The sequence below is a fragment of the Uloborus diversus genome, chromosome 2 (assembly GCF_026930045.1).
Source record: "Uloborus diversus isolate 005 chromosome 2, Udiv.v.3.1, whole genome shotgun sequence".
NCBI lineage: Eukaryota > Metazoa > Arthropoda > Arachnida > Araneae > Uloboridae > Uloborus > Uloborus diversus.
The window spans coordinates 40,033,842-40,047,699 of record NC_072732.1 but is presented as its reverse complement, the minus strand read 5'-3'; the positions used below and the strand labels follow the sequence as shown (position 1 = coordinate 40,047,699).

Sequence of the window (13,858 nt, the reverse complement as noted above, 5' to 3'; positions counted from 1 at the left end):
ATCAGGGTTGCGAACTGCTCCGCGAAACTCCAGGGCTCCGAAAAAAGTTGTTTTGCTCCGCATTTCTCGGTCGAATGCTTTCAAGCTTATATTTTGCTATTGTGTCAATATGGGAAGTTAAACATGCTTATACTTCAAGATTGTAATAGTGTTTGAAGCTGTTTTATTAATTTTAAAAATAATTATTTATATACTAATGCTTAGTGATTATCAAAGCTCTAAACAATTTTAGTTAAGTGGTTTTAGTTATTTTTATTGATTTTTTATACGAAATACCGAACTGCTCCGCAAATTTTGGAATTGATCCTCAAAATCACCATAGATGCTCCTCAAATTGTTCTTCCAAGGTTGGCAACAGTGCAAAACGTATTATTATAGCTAACTCAGCTTCACACATTAATATATTTCGCAAAAACTGACAAAATTTTTCACACACCAGCGAATCCACTTTATTAAATTTATTTTAAAATCCACTTCAACGTGATTGAAATTCCGTCGCTGTTTTCGCCCGAATAGTTTTCTTGTTTACATAATACCCCGTGCCGGAAATGAGGCGTTCGAAAATATGACTTATCGAATAAAAATGTCCCCCGAACGAACAACTACTGACAGCTTCTGCGCTGGTTGTCCTTTGAATTTCCAGCCGTAATAACTTGGGAAGGTCTCAAAGTTTTATGATATTCGCGGGCCATGGCCCGAAGCTAAATTCGACATTTGAATGCGGAGTCTGAGCGAAAATTGAATCAGATTTTAAGGATGACTTTGAATAACTAAACTGTTCTGCCTGTAGTTTTTGAATATTAGATAAATATATAACAGAAATTCTTTGCATTATGCTTGCATTTGCTGTCATGGCAACCTAAGCAATCCGCACGTGAATATACATAAATTATGCAGAGCGCTCCCGGGAAGTGGTTACGATTCGGTGGGATGACAGGACGCATCAAAAACAACAAATGTGCTATAGAATATGGAATCGCAATCTACACTTGAATCTAAAAATAAACGGGGATATTTATATTCAACGTGAGAGCTGACCAATAATGTTGACTGTGCCATTCATTGTGCGCTGTTACAAAGATGGAAGTGTAGACAGTGGTCAAGAAAGGAAGTGCGTTCTGCGTTTGGTGCCTTTATTGCAATCGCGGAGTCATCTTTACTAATGATAAAGCTGAAAGTCTTCCTGTCTTTAGAATGTCTGGATCTCTGTGACGCGCACAGCTAGACCGTTCGGCCGATTTTCATGAAATCTGGCTCAAAGTTAGTCTGTAGTTCGTTGGTGTGCACCTCGAAGCGATTTTTCAAAAATTCGATTTTGTTCTTTTTCTATTCCAATTTTAAGAATATTTTCCCCAGCAAAATTATCATAAGATGGATGAGTAAATTACCAAGTTATCATAACGTGGAATCGTAACATGGGCAAGTCAATTGGCGAGAAATTCACTGTACATCTTTTGTAAATATACAGGCGAACCAAAAGACCTTTTAATTTTCTACTACGGGCAAAGCCGAGCGGGTACCACTTTAGTTAAATATAAAGCTCCCAGTTATAGAATAAGTAGCGACACGTCCACCATCTTGGAGCTAAACGGTGCTTTCTTCCTATGTTTGCTATTGTAAAGTAGCTTCTTTTGCTTTTTAATTGTGGTTCCTTATCAACTCCATGTTAATCCATGAACGATAAGTACCACAATCTAGAAGCAAAACACTCTACACCCAAACTTGTTTTTACGCGGTGGATAGGGACCGCATAAAAAAATTTGTTCGAAACGTCAAGAGTAGCTTTAAAAAGTTGTTTTCGCAACACAGTTTTTTTTTTTTTTTTCCTTTTTTTTATGCGATGGATAGGGACCGCATAAGAAAAAATCTCACATAGAAAATAACCCAAAAGCTTACAATATTGTAATATTTAAACGAAATCAAAATTAACCAAGTGATGATAATTTTTGCCGATTACTCGGACAAAATTCCACGAATAAGGACATTTTTGGGAGATCACAGTGACTTCCCATTGGGATGCCTATGACCACCTAAAGATACTATCTCGCACTCGTTTAAAAAAAAAAAAATTTGCTCTATTGAATCCCAATCTGGTTGAAATTTTAATATACCGTACAAAAACAATTCGCACAAAAAAAGTCGCATAAAAAAAGACCGGATAAAAACAGGTTTGGGTGTACTTCATGATATCAGACGGAAGAAGGCGGCATTTAGCCCCAAGTTAGCGGACGTGTCGCTACTTATTTTACGATTCAGGGCTTTAAAACCAACAAAATGCTAATCTAATAAGAGAGAGGACATAATGTATGCTTGTTTTCATAGTCAATTCATATTTTTTAAAACTCAAAAATATATAATATAACATAGTGGTCAATAATACTTCGGAATATTAAGAAAGTCAGTAAATACCTGACAGCTTGGACATCTTGAAAATCATCTCAAAATGTAAAAAAATAGCGCTTAAGACAAATTATCGACGTATCAAAATTAAGGAATACAAAATAAATATCTAACATAGAATATTCGCTTTATGTCAAGCAGAGTTGGGCAAATTTTAATTGCATGAACAATTAAAGATTAATAATTGATTAATTGGTAATCGTAACCACAACAACTAACAATTGATCAATTGTAATTGTGGGAAATTACAATTAACGATTAACTAATTGTTAATTGTAGCTTACTACAGTTAACAATTAATTAATTGTTAATTGTATTTTACTACAGTTAACAATTAATTGTTAATTGTAGTTTGCTACAATTAAGAATTGTCAATTGTTTTGTGAAGTTTAATTAAAACTAATTCTTAAAAAAAATACTGGTTTTGTATAATATACTGTACAGGCGACAGGTCTACCTGGGATGTGGACGCTGGACGGTTACCATATTATTATCTATTTAAATACACATGTTAACAACTAATAAAAGATCCATGCTCAACAGTTACTTGATTACGAGCAATAAATTATTTACTGCTACGTATGACTTTTCTCAAAAAATCTTATGACTCCAGCGAAATTTCCTCAGAAAAGGTATACTTAAATTAAAAATTCAAAAACATTTTACTATTTTTTTTTACTAATAAATGTCTAAATAACATCCGAGAGAAATTTCAGAAATGTATCTTAATTAGTACATGATTTTTAAAAAAAAATTAAAACAGAGCGGTCTCTGAGACCTCACGTCCCCTGTTATGTCCTTCTTTCTCACTCCCCCTGTTAAGGGTTAAACTAAAACAATGATTTACACAAACTTAAAACACTTAATTAAAACAAACATCTACGTGTGGAAAAAGCTTGCCTAGACAAAACTAGTTCTCGCGGCGAACAAACAATCAGCACTGAACGAAAATACGGAATTGAATAATACTTGTTACCTATTAATACATAAAATTAATTGTTAGTTTTGTTTCATAAAACAGTTTAAAAAATTAATTGCAATTATTTTAATTGTGAGAAACGATTAACGTACATTAATTCAATTAAATTAATTGCAAAGGGCAATTAATAGTTTAATTGCAATTAATTTCATTTCAATTGATATAATTGTAATTACTTTTTTAATCAATTAACAAGGCAATTGAAAAAATAATTGATTGATGCCCAACACTGATGTCAAGATTGCTTGATACTTTGTTTCAAGTTAATTTTAGCTGAAGTATTCACCGTTTTGAAAGCTAAATAGTGTCATGTAAATGAGAACACTTTTAATGGGATACGTGCAGTGCGTTAAAAATGGAACAATTGTTTTCACTTTTTAAAATAGCCTAATAATTTGTTTTTCCGCAGTTAAGAAAAGATATTTAAATTAATAAGATGTAAAATCACTTATAACAGAAAAAATTCTTTTTATATACCTTTAAAATACAGCATCTGAACTTTATATAAAAATGTAATGATTAAAAACATTGCATGAATTCACTACACGTAGTGTATTTTATGAAAAATTTTCTTTAGGGAATGTGAATTTCTCATCTTTCAAACAATTGATTTATTTTCATCCTTCAAATCATAAAGCGTTCAAGCACGAGTATTTTTTATTAAAAATTGTTTCTTTTATTGGTACCCAATCAAAATATTGAAAATTCTATTTCATATTTACAAAAGTAGAATATTCTTGGTAATTAGTAAACTGTTGGTAAATTCTCCTTTAATTCTACTGCTAGTTTGGATTGAATAATGACAAGAATTTTCAAATAACACTAAATTAGCGACAGATTAAAATATTGTCTTTGAAAAATGACATAGTACCAAAGAATAGTTTGTAGAACTCTGTCAAAATAAAATGTTTTTAAATGACGTCTTTGCATTCGATAAATATTGCAAAATGAAAAAGTCATCGTTTTGCATTTTCCTAAATTTAATATTTTCAATCCGTTTTCTTTTTCTTTTTTTCATCGTACTTTTATTATGTTTGCTTTTTTGTTGATTGCTTGGTTGATGGAACAAGCTTTTTAATCGATACAAAAAAAAAAGAAAAAGAAAAAACATGAATAATAGCGATTATAAAGATAATTACTAATGAATTTAAGAACTAATTTCAAAGCTGAATTTACACAAGCACAGATTTGTGGATAATTTGCAGAGCTTGAATACGCCACCTTGCAATAATTTAAGAAATTAGCAAAAGAGATAAAACATTTCCATTTTGTGCGAACAAGGTAGATTTCTTGCTAAACAGATTACATCCTATGTTAGTTGGTCGGTCTTTCCTTTACCCCTTTCAGTAGCCATTGATCAGAGACTACAGCTCCTCCTATAGTTTATTTGAATTTCGAATGGACTTAGAAAACTTGAAAAACTTTGAAAGTGACCCAAGTTTCCACGGCTTTCCTCGGTTCAAGTCATCAATGTAAAAGCAATTGTTCATCATATACTGGAACTTGTTTCTGATCACCTTGTCTATGTGTTTTACAGTAAAACCGATATCATACCATTTTTTTGGATGCTCTTTCGCCCATTTTCCATGGAAGCAAATTTCTGCTTCTTGAAAATCTAAACCACTTTCTTTTTCGTCACTGCATGACTAAATGATTTAGGGACTCTGCTTTTGCTAATCAAGTCATATTTTATCTTCCTTCCTACACCTTCACAGAAATGCGACGCCGCTGCTCCTATTGTAAGTTTCCAGCTTAACGCAAAACACCTCAAACAGATGAGTACTTGGGGCTTGATGCTTTTCCTTCGAAATGGGATTTAGTTTTCTCGGAAATTCTGCAGTTTGAGGGCATTGTAATCCTATCAGGGCATATATCTTTTCTAAAGTGCATGCTGATGGATCGTTGCTCGTTAAATATTAAAATGTAGGAACACATATTCGAGCATTTCTTTATGATTTTGGACTGAGAAGCACACTTTTTTAAGGCGAGAAGAAGGATTTTGTCTGAGGGTTCTTAAATCTGGTTAGACGCAATCGGAGATATTTTTATCACAACAACAAGCATATTTCACATATTGAAAATCGGAAATATGTCTTTTCGCTCTTTGTATTTTACATAGAAGTTTACCATAGTAGAAAATGGCAGAAGATTCAATTTTTAAAGCAATGCATTTGAAGGTTCAAAGTAATGCATATGGTCTTCACCATTAACGGATCCTCCAAAATAAAGTTCACTCCACTAAAAAATGACAAGGAGTATTTTTACTCCTTAAAATTGAAAACAGATTAGAATTTTCTAAAAAATACATTTGAATGCTTTTTTATTATGGAAAATTAAACTTTCTAAATGTTGAAAATCTAATGAGAAAAATATTTTTCTCAAGTTGCAAAATGATTGACTTGTATTTGAACAAAGAATGAATAATTTTCTTATCTGTTTACCAGGAGTACGGACAAGTTTTTGTTAGTTCCTAATTGATAAACTCGCAGTTTCAATTATGTTCAAAACTGCTGACCGTTTATAACAACATATGAAACACTGAAAAAAACTTCTTAATTATTCCGTGTTCAACTTCAAGAGAGGGCTTGCAATTTCAAACTGTACAAATGCAATTTTTGTTGCAGTTAAAAGCTTTTTTCATTTTATTTCACACTTTAGTGCACCGTTTTCACTATGTTGTTAATTGAAATATGAACATGCAAAACAAACGTCATGGACAGTAAAAAATACTAATAGATCATGTAAAGTGAATTTTTAAATACTTGTTAGTCGTAGTTGTAAACCCACTATTGGTGTTAATTGTACTGTATTGTATTCTGGAAGAAAATTGAAATGTTATCAAGCTGAAATTTGAAAAATGAAATTAACTCCGTTAAATGATTTAACGCATTGAGAAATAAATAAATACCTTTGTGCTGAGAAATCACAGGAAATATCCAACTTTGTTTTAGCAATCTGTTTATTAGTGCTAAACAATGTTGGAAATTTCTTACAGTTTAACGCATTATTTTATTTTTTGAAGCTATGCTTTTAATCGGACGTTGGCGACCGGAGGTTATTACAAAATAACAACATAAAAAAGTATTCCACGTGCTACCTTCAACGCGCAAACGCGAAGCTGTGATTAAAAAAAAAATCGTTTTACCATTCAAATATAGCGAAGCATCCGTGGCACAATCGGCTTAGCGCGTTCGGGTTTGTGGTACAAGGCCATCTTATGTTATTCGATAAAAACATAGCTTCTATTGGTTAGTCCCTCGACTGCCTTTTTTTACTTTCTTTTACAAAAAAGGAAGTATTGTATTCGCGAAAAAATTTTCACCCAAAAATCGGCTTTAATTTCCATTTTGCTCACCCCAAATGAATGTTGAGTGTTTTTTTCAACCCGACCACACGTGGATATGTGCCTAGGAACGTACAGACACCCGAAATATCCATTTTGACGATCACCGAGTTAATTACGACGAATTTTAATTTGTCGCCAACTTGGCGACAAATTTGACAATTAAAAAAGAATTTTTTTTAATCTGGTTTCAATGTGGCTATTGTTGGTGATATTTAGAGAGTTGGAGAGAGAATCACATTAAAATTGCAATAATAGAGAAATAACATTAAATTGATGTAAAAAGAAGTCATGTGATGCACACATCAGCTCGTTTTAATCTGGTTTCAATTTGGCCACTGTTGGTGATATTTAGAGAGTAAACTATCGAATCACATTAAAACTGCCAATAATGGGAAAAGGACATTAAATTGGAGTAAAAGGAAGTCATGTGATGTACACATCAGCTCGTTTTTATGGAGACACTGTTTTACGAAATATTGAAGTGTGATGTATTTTTACTTCCTTTTCACAAAAAAGGAAGTACTGTATTCGCGAAAAAAATTTCACTCAAAAATCGGCCTTAATTTCCATTTTTCTCACCCTTGAATGAATGTTGAGTTTTTTTTTCGACCCGACCACACGTGGATATATGCCTAGGAACCTACAGACACCCGAAACGTCCATTTTGACGACCCCCGAGTTAATTACAACGAATTTTCTCGTGACGTCTGTATGTACGTATGTATGTGCGTATGTGTGTATGTATCTCGCATAACTTAAAAACGGTATCTCCTAGAAAGTTGAAATTTGGTACGAAGACTCCTAGTAGGGCCTAGTTGTGCACCTTCCCTTTTGGTTGCATTCGGATGCTCCTAAGGGGGTCTTATGCCTCTTTTTGGGGGGAAATCATTGTTAATTTCCATTTAAACTCAAGTGGTGTTATAACTTGTCGGACACTTGGCGATGTATTGCCAGTCTTTTGGTCGCCAAGTTTTTTCGCCAACTTGGCGACAAATTTAGCGCTTTTTTTTTTTTGAATTTTTAATTTGGTTTCAATTTGGCCGCTGTTGGTGATATTTAGAGAGTAAACAATTGAATTACATTAGAATTGCCAATAATGGCGAAATGACATTAAATTGGAGTAAAAGGAAGTCATGTGATGCACACATCAGCTCGTTTAATGAAAAAAAAAGGTAGTAGTGGGACTGGCCGACCGAATCTATGCTTTTATTGAATAACTTAAGCTTCTAATGTTGAAGTTGATAATGTTGAATTACTAAATTTAACAATATTAACTGAAACTTAACTCCATATGTTGTTTCAATATACCTTCAACATTATAAGCTTATTCAATGAAAGCATAGCATCTGTGTGTGTGTGTGTCGGTCAGTCACGTGACTACCTTTTTTTTTTCCCTGAAGACTGTCTTTTACGAATGCTAACTGAACCGCCAAGTTAAAATTTAATTCCTATAGCAGGTCAATAATTCGCAACTCCAATAAACTATAGGGGTCGCTGCACCACTGTCTAATGGCGGATGAAAAAGGTAAAACAAATAAATGCCGTAACTTATAACTTGCTTTAACGCTTAGTGAATGATAGTAATTTTTCATCGTGTTTGTGGAAAGCTTTCTTTTCTATTTTTCTGAAATTACATTACATCATAAACTGTCTGAAGTCTAATTTATCCCAGAGAGAACACGTGGAATCGAATGTTTTACCTTTTTCTTTAGTATTGTTAATCACCGCAAGGTAGCGTATTCGAGCTATGGAGTTGCGAATAGCGTTCATCTCTTAAAAACAACAAAAGTTACGTCATGAAAATTTAAGGAAAAAAAAACCTTAACAGCACAACTTTTTATAATCAGGGGTGTCGAATAAATATTTCATTTGATTACCTCACAAATTAACCTCTAATCTAAAGCGAAAAACCATAACCAATGGTGGCCATTATTTTGAATCTTCAATTAGAAGCACTAATTTCCTTTTCAATAAGGCACGACTTGATGAAGTTGCTCACTCAAGCACAAACATTTAATCGTGAGGTCATAAACAGAATTAAGAACCGTACACCTTCAACGCTTGTGTTTTTAAGGGAGAACGCATAGAAAGTAATTGATTTCTTGATTCCGAAAGTGGTTTATTGAATGTATTTGTAATTATCAATTAATGTACCGCAGGCATGTTCTAAAATTAATTCTAAGTTTCTGAAATGCTGCCATTAAGGAAACTTACGTTATATACAACTTAGTAATTAATAGCAGTAATTTAATTTTCGAAGACAGTTGCAGTTTGGGAAATAGTTCTAGCATATAGGTAATTAAACTAATTAGATCATGGCATATATGGTTTGATTAAGGTTGATTAAAATTGACGTGCTTCTTAAGAAAATCGGAATTTTTTCGAAAATATTAAACTTTAATTGTAGGAACCGGGGAATGAAAATGTACATTACTTTATGATTTCTTTCTTGCACTTACAATATTTTCGGCAGTCATAACTCACATTCATATTTGGCATATTTTATCCTTCGTTAAGTTGCCTACTTTTCTTGAAAATTTTTGCTGGTTTTAACCGTTAAAGGTTCCTTTTTTTATCATGTAAAGGGATGGAAGGAGGGGGGGGGGGCGATAGGGTGAATGTAGTAATCGAAAGATAGTTTGTGTATTTTTATTTTCTATGATTGTGTGCGTGTCTTTGATATATTTCCAGTGGGGCTGTGAAAGAGACCATTTGGCCATTACCAGACCTAGTGCGCTCCCCGACAAGGCATCAGTCTTTCGTGTGCCACCATTAAGGCGCTGATGCATGACACACGTAGTTTTGATGCCCAGTTTCCAACCAGATGGAGTCACCTAGGCTCTCTTCGATGCGAAATTACAATAAGATTTTAATTTTGCCAAAGGGGTTCAAAGCCAAACGAATGTCCAAGGGATTTTTTACATGTCGCAAAATCATACGACACGGGCGCGGATGATTTTCTGCTTCTTGAAAATCCACCGACTAGCAACCTTTAGGTGAGAACCCGGGTCCAAGGCATCGATGATCAATGCCCTACCATCACGCCACCTGTCAGCTTGCCTCTGATATTATCAACGAGATTTTTACATCACTTTTTAGACATCCAAAATGCCTAGCGGTGGAAAAGTGTTGGAGAAATACGATTTATGTAATGTATCTTAAGAATAATATAACTTTCTGTTTCCATAAGGTAATGAGTTGTGTATTTTAATTGAGGCATGGGTTTTTAACATCAGTCCACCTATGTCTCTCAGTATTTACATTACACCTTAAACCAACTTGAGAAGATGGCAATCCAAAGCAGTGAAGTCATTGTTTCTCTGACAATTGTAAACAAATGTGTTTCTCTCGAACAATTAGTATCCAAACCAGATTCAACCCTGCAGTGTATTTAGAGACCTTGGCAAAAGTCCAGAACTGCAAGGAAATGCTTTCTCCAGTTGTCTTGAGGTCAATGTAGTATCTTTTAGTTCAAAAGAAGCTGGAGGGTTACAGTACATCAGCACTTAAGTGAATCAAGTTATAATCTGTTATTCCGAAGATTGACATGAAGTTCATCCTGCACCAAGTTTTATTATTTCATAATTCTGCTATTATGAAATAAACTCTTATGTTTGAAAAACAAATTGTCTTTTGCATTCGTTCAGCTTTCTCTCTCCCAAAATTAAACAATCGTGATTCCAGAATTTGAAATTTCTAGACCTGGGTAGTTAAACTCTTCTCTTATTGTATGTCTTATCTTCTATCCAAATACACACATCGTGTTATTGATCCATACTAGATCTGACACTCGATTGCTCAACAAAAAAAAGAGCTTTTCATCCTGTTTGGACTAGTATAATAGTTTGCAAACAGGAGAATGCGAATAAAGGATTTTTTAGTCGACAGATTGCAGTACTTCAAGGCCTATTGTGTTGAAATATTTTTGACCTTCACTTTATTTGCACTTCCATATGCCTTTGTTCTGGGTATAGTTATTTCTAGGTATGGTTGTACAGTCGACTCCCGCTACAACGCGATCCGACTTACGCGAAATGGCTATAACGCGATTTTTTCCCCAGTAAAGAATTTTAGGCCTAACGCGAATTCCTCATCGGCAAAGCGCAAATTTTCGGAGGGGGATCGTGCTGTGTAAGTATTGACTTTGTTATTGGCTACTATAATTTTTCTCTTCGTGAATAGACCTTTCTCCCTTTTGCCTCACTGAGAGCGGAAATTTCCACACCGTACCAATCTGAACATCGCTTATACAAATAACTACTCCTTATTTTCCATTTATTTTGTTTCATTCTAAAAGAGAAAGTTGATGAAATATAATGACACCTAAGAGCGCTGTTTCATTTAAAGTTTGTGAAGATAGAAAGAAAAAGAGAAAATTTTGACAATTAAAGAAAAGCTAAAGCTTCTTGAAAAGCTGAATCTCAACTAAAAAATGCGTCGAAGGTAGCACGACAGTTAGGTATGAATGAGGGAATATTCCATACGTGCAATTAAAAGTCAAGGAAAGGAAATCCGTAAAAGCTCACCGAGTAATATCTTAGTAAAATACAAAAATTTATGAAAAGGGAACCTACTCTTGTATTGTGAATTAAAGAAACCAGGACAGAGGGTGTTGCCATTAATGGAAATGTTATAAAAGAACTATTGAAGCAACTGTATTCAAAAATAAGTATAACGGTTTGATCACACAGATAAATCATTATCATCTTCACTTTTTAAAGTTACAAATATCATTACTGGATCTATTGTACAGTACAACGATAGTGCATTTGCTTCAAAGAGATTGCACGCCATATAGCAGTTAAAATCACACCGAGTTGCTGCCTCAGCGAGATATGGCGAATAATCAATCTGTTAGACGACATCTGGATGCTTTTACTCGAGGTCGAATCATTGGCAAGTTGGAGGAAGGCCGCAGTGTGACAAGTGTGGCTGCAGAGTTCGTAATTGCTCACAGCATCGTTTCACGACTTTGGAGACAGTTTCAAACTACAGGAACAGCTATCCGGGGGTTCAGTAGTGGTCGTCCACGAGGAACCACACCCGCAGATGACCGGTCTTACAGGCCAGAAGAAACAGGCGGCAGACAGCGGGAGAAATCGCTAGACACACGACACAGGCGACTGGACGATCGATATCGCGTTTTACCGTGGCCAGAAGACTGCACGGTGGTGGTCTGTTTGCACGACGCCCTATACGGTGTGTACCTCTAACGCCTGCCCATCGGAGAAGGCGTTCTCTGTGGTGCCGGGAACACCGGAATGGAGAGAGAATGAATGGGGACGAGTACTCTTTACAGATGAGAGCAGATTCAGTCTGAGTAGCGATTCTCATCGCATACTCATCTGGAGAGAGCGGGGAAGCCGCAATCATCCCTCGAACATCATTGAAAGGGACAGGTATGGAGGTCGCGGTGTTCTCGTTTGGGGGGGCATCATGCTTGGTAGTCGTACAGACCTTCACATCTTCGACGCAGGTTCAGTCAACGGGACCCGTTATGGTAACGAGATTCTTCTTCCATATGTGCGTCTTTTTAGAGGCGCTATGGGTCCGCATTTCCTTTTCATGGACGACAATGCACCATGTCATCGCACAGTAGCTGCCGATCAGCTCTTAGAGAGTGAGGATATTGAACGTATGGATTGGTCGGCACGATCTCCGGATCTCAATCCCATCGAGCATGTATGGGATTTTCTAGGCAGACGCTTGGCAGCTCGTACCTTACCACCAGTAACGATTCGGGAGCTTCGATTGGCGCTGCAAGACGAATGGGCAGCAATGCCTCAACAACTCATTGACACCCTCATTCTCAGCAGGGGCAGACGCTGTGAAACCTGCCTAGCAGTTGGGGGAGATCATATCCCCTACTAAAGACCGGATGTTTCTTGCTGGACACCCATCACAGGGATGTTTCGGCCATCAGTCGCATTGCGCTCCATGCTACTTTTTCAATAAAGCTTCTTTTTATCCCTCTGATTTCTCGTTTAGTAAGTGTTGCTTACATTACACATGTCCTTACGTATTGAGGATCTTACGGTATTAAATGTGTTGATTTGGAAAGCTTTTGTACAAAGTTATATTGAAAAAACCGTCTCGTCCTTAATTTTTGCACACCAGTGTATTGTAGGTACCGTATACTGGTTTAATTTATGTCTTTCTTTCCCATTGATCATTGATTTTGTGCATCGTAGCAGTATTTTATGTTGAACGAAACGGTTTTAAAAAAAAATAAGTAAACATTCAGTTTTTTATGTAAGAAACAGCAATGTAAAAGTTAAGAAATGGTTTTTAACAGTTGAGGAGGTGTTTGCAAGTGTCTAAAATAATTGGGTCCGTTTATAAAAGTTTTTACACATACCCTTTTCTACAACGCGAAATTTCGACTTACGCGAGGGATCTTGGAACGCATCCCTCGCGTAAGTCGGGACTCAACTGTATATATAAACAGAGATGATGCATGAAAAGATCCGTACACATTCCACGTTTCTGGTACAAATACACAATGCTTTCGTTCTCGTTCAGGGCCGCCCCGCACGTAAAATTTTAGGAGGGCAGAAATTCTCAATTTCCGTCTAACTCCAAATTTTGTCAATTGATGATAATTTTGCCAAATGGAACTCCAGATTTCGCCGAATGCTGATAATTTTGACGAATAAAACTTCAAATTTTGGCAAATTGTCAAACAAAATTAAATAAATTAGCCGAATAAGGACATTTTTGGAAGGTGATAGTGACCTCACGTGTCCTCCTATCATGGTGACCCTGCTCTTGTTCCTTTGTTAGCATCCCAATAGTAATCCAGCTAGCTCCCTTTAACCACTTGTTTCGGACTGTGTCCGTCACAGCAGCAATGATGCGTAGTGCAGTGTTGGCATTGGGAGCCAAAAACATTGTTCCACATAACCTCATTGGAAAAATTCTCATACAAGCGCTTCAGAAACTGATACTGAGGCGGATATTAACGAAAACATGCTAGTCAACGTTTAAAGGTAACTGGACTACTTTTGAAATGTTTTCCTGGAGGTCAAAGGTGAACAAATTGCACATTTATAGAATATTAACAGAAACTCAGAGAGAGTGTATCTTTAATGTATTTCATGAAAACGAAAAATCTTCTAAAACTCGATGAATCA

General features: G+C 35.5%; 1 protein-coding gene across 1 annotated transcript in view; it reads left to right on the top strand.

Annotated features, from left to right (window-relative positions):
- Window positions 1-13,858, top strand: part of LOC129216986 (cAMP-dependent protein kinase catalytic subunit 3-like) — a 115,669-nt gene that overhangs the window by 63,337 nt on the left and 38,474 nt on the right. The window lies entirely within an intron of this gene.